The sequence below is a fragment of the Nerophis ophidion genome, linkage group LG16 (genome assembly GCF_033978795.1).
Source record: "Nerophis ophidion isolate RoL-2023_Sa linkage group LG16, RoL_Noph_v1.0, whole genome shotgun sequence".
In the NCBI taxonomy this organism is placed as follows: Eukaryota; Metazoa; Chordata; class Actinopteri; order Syngnathiformes; family Syngnathidae; genus Nerophis; species Nerophis ophidion.
The window spans coordinates 38,155,859-38,159,863 of NC_084626.1; the positions used below are offsets into that span (position 1 = coordinate 38,155,859).

General features: G+C 39.6%; 1 long non-coding RNA gene across 1 annotated transcript in view; it reads right to left on the minus strand.

Moving 5' to 3' along the window:
* LOC133535372 (uncharacterized) overlaps nt 1–3,593 on the minus strand; it is a 24,888-nt gene extending 21,295 nt beyond the window's left edge. The window contains exon 1 of the long non-coding RNA XR_009802213.1: nt 3,510–3,593. This is a non-coding gene — a long non-coding RNA (uncharacterized LOC133535372). The remainder of the gene's footprint in view (nt 1–3,509) is intronic.
* Between the last annotated feature and the right edge of the window lie 412 nt (nt 3,594–4,005).

The following is a 4,005-nucleotide window of genomic DNA, read 5'->3' on the forward strand; positions in this document are numbered from 1 at the left end:
GTAAGCCAAGGCCAACAGTAAAATTACCGCCATAGCGATGCCGGGTTTGTTTTTCCAGGGATGCATCGGAAAGAACACAGGTAAGAAATAAAGTATTTATTTAACTCAAAACAGGCTAGAACAAAAACACTAGGGCTAATAGGAAAGGGTAAACAAATGGCGCTAGCATGGAGGCTAGGAATAACAAACGAAACCCAAAATATAAGAGGTAAAACAACACAATAGCATGACAGCTAAGAAAAGGCAAATGCATAGCGTGTAAGCTAGCGAGAATATATAAATAGAGCAGTCGTCACTGTTGCACGTAGGCGAATTAGGAACCCAGGCATAACTAACAAAAGGGGCGAGCTTAAATAAGGAAGGTGATTAGTAAAACAGGTGTGCAGGAACAGTGAGTAGCAGGTGAAAACAATATGAAACCATGGTAACAGACTAGACAGGAACTAAGGAGGTCGAACTACAAAATGTGATACAGAAAAGGAACAATAAACAAGAATATGTAAAGTTCCGAGCAGTGGATCGCAACAGCCACATTTCATTCAGCATAACTCAATGTTGCATCCAACCTGACGCACTGCTTTCTCTTCCATGTCCGCACATCACCATCTTTCAGTGCAGAGTGCAATTATATGAGCCAACCTGCGTTACGCAAAAACCATCCATCCATCCATTTTCTACCGCTTATTCCCTATTGGGTTGCGGGGGCGCTGGTACCTAGCTCAGCTACAATCAGGCGGAAGGCGGGGTACACCCTGGACAAGTCGCCACCTCATCGCAGGGCCAACACAGATAGACAGACAACATTCACACTCACATTCACAAACTAGGGCCAATTTAGTGTTGCCAATCAACCTATCCCCAGGTGCATGTCTTTGGAAGTGGGAGGAAGCCGGAGTATATTAGCATTGCTTTTAGTATAAGCTCTAACGCAGACAAACTATTTAGCGGCAGATCGATAGCACACAGCTAAGAAACCCTCTACTGCTTTACTGTAAACTGGCTGCATTGTCCTGCTGCTCCCGCGTCATCGCGTCTTGGTTTGTCGAAATTATTGTAGATTATAAATCATCTGGATTTTATGAGGATTTAGCCATAAATCTAGAAGTTGTTTATCCGTGACATTCAATCAATACCCTGAGACGGAGACAAACACAGGGAGGGAGACTTTTCCTTTTAAACCCCTTCGTGTGCATCATGATTAATTTTTCCTCTAAATGGGAAGACAAGGACATCCTATCAGTCATCATCACAGTGAGAGCAGACTTTGTTAAGTAAGCTATCGTTTGATTTTATTTGTAGTTTGTATTTCTTGTTTAAAGAGGAACATTATCACAATTTCAAAAGGGTTAAAACAATAAAAATCAGTTCCTAGTGGCTTGTTGTAATTTTTGAAGTTTTTTTCAAAATTTTACCGGTCCCGGAATATCCCTAAATAAAGCTTTAAAGTGCCTTATTTTTGCTATCTTCGAAACCACTATCCATTTCCCTGTGACGTCATACAGTGCTGCCAATACAAACAACATGGCGATTTCCACAGCAAGATATAGTGACATTAGCTCGGATTCAGACTCGGATTTCAGCGGCTTAAGCGATTCAACAGATTACGCATGTATTGAAACAGATGGTCGGAGTATGGAGGCAGACAGCGAAAACGAAATTGAAGCTATTGAGCGAATAGCTATTGACGCTATTTGGCCATGGCGTGGGTGTACCTAATGAAGTGGCCCATAGCATGGCTGCCTTATTAGCATCGCCGGTAAAATGTGCAGACCAAACGATCAGGACTTTTGCATCTTGTGACACTGGAGCAACTTAAATCCGTCGATTGGTAAGTGTTTGTTTCGCATTAAATGTGGGTATCTAGTCTCAAATGTACATACAGCTAGCGTAAATAGCATGTTAGCATCGATTAGCTGGCAGTCATGCCGTGACCAAATTTGTCTGATTAGCACATAAGTCAACAACATCAACAAAACTCACCTTTGTGATTTTGTTGACTTAATCGTTGCAAATGCATCTGCAGGTTATCCATACATCTCTGTGCCATGTCTGTCTTAGCATCGCCGGTCAAATGTGAAGACACTCTGGTACATTCAATGGGGGTCTGGCGGCAGATTTCTTGCCAGTGGTGCAACTTGAATCCCTCCCTGTTAGTGTTGTTACACCCTCCGACAACACACCGACGAGGCATGATGTCTCCAAGGTTCCAAAAAATAGTCGAAAAAACGGAAAATAACAGAGCTGAGACCCGGTGTTTGTAATGTGAAAATGAATGTTACCTCGGTGACGTCACGTTCTGACGTCATCGCTAAAAGACCGATAAACAGAAAGCCGTTTAATTTGCCAAAAATCACCCATTTAGAGTTCGGAAATCGGTTAAAAAAATACATGGTCTTTTTTCTGCAACATCAAGGTATATATTGACGCTTACATAGGTTTGGTGATAATGTTCCCCTTTAACACTTAGCAATACTGCTACATGGTGCTTCAGTGTTTCACTAAAGCTGGATCTGCTTAACAGACCTTCTAAAACTTGTAGGTCAACCTCCTTATATTTAGGCTCGACAATATAAGATTCTGTATAATAACTTTTCCTAAAGTAATCGTTGTTGGCTCTCATAAATTCTGCATGATTTGCAATGTTGTTGATGGGGAAGGGATCTGTGTGTTGCAGGGCACAGGTAGCCAGGACAAGCAGTCAGATAATAATGTCCTGTTAAACAGGAGGAAAAAACACATAGAACGTTTCAGTTGTTCACAGACTGGCCGCTTTCATCAGAATTTATTAACAGAAATTACAAATCCACAAATCACTTCATTTCCCATATCTTTTGTCACTTTGAATTATCATGTCAATGTATTTTACTTTATCTTCACCTCTATTTTCATCAAAACACTCAATAAACTATCATTAAACTGTTACTGTATCACTGGAGTTATAATTACCATAACAATACTGTATGTTTTTTTCCCCATATATTTTCACATATCCACATCATCACTCCAAAACATACAATATAGTGCCCAATTAGACCTTATTTTACTGTCTTGTCTTTCTCAGGAATATTTACCTTTAACTTAATGCACTTTTTAGCAACATTCATTTAAGCACTTTACTTTTCTTCATATTATTTTTCTTATAATAGCAGCTTTAAGTTACTGTACTTGAAATGTTCATTGACCATTCCTGAGGGCTTAACTTATATAACCTTGTCTAAAAACAATAAAATAGCATGTAAAACATTTTTCAGAACACACACTAAGAAAACAAGAGCTCTAATTTGGGAGTCTGAATTAGGATCAGAAGTTCCTATACAAACATTGTGACTCACGTCGCCATTTTCTATTAATTACTGCAGCCATACTACTGTGCTCGGCACTGGATTCATTCACAAACACTAACTACACCTTGCAAACACTTTAGAATTAGGCTTCACCATCAAAACGTGCACTTAAAATTATAATGACCATATAGATATCATTCAGTGAGTTGATTCACCAGAACTAACCTGTTAAACAGGAGGAAAAAACACATAGAATGTTTCAGTTGTTCACAGACTGGCCGCTCTCATCAGAATGACGAGACACTTCCGGTCTGCAGGTAATACCATTCAATTAGGAAGAAAATGTCTACTGCCCCCTACTGACCAAGGTGAATATCGACAAATGTGGCATGACAGCTCCAAAAACGAATTCAAACCACAAAATAAAATAAATAAATCAACACAAAAATGTGACACATTATGGGTGGGTCACATGTGGTTCCTACTCTCTATGTCACGCAATGACGTGCGTGGCTAGCTCATCATCCCTCAAAATGGCTGCTCTGTGAGATTGATACTATTTTGATCAGATCTATTTACTTGCAAACTTTGTAAGTCATTCGGTGTCATACATCAGATAGGAGCTTCAATAAAGAGGCAACTTGTTTTTCCACTCCAGAGGTACTTTATTATACTTCATGTATTGTTACTTTATATCATATATTCATCCATCCATCCATCC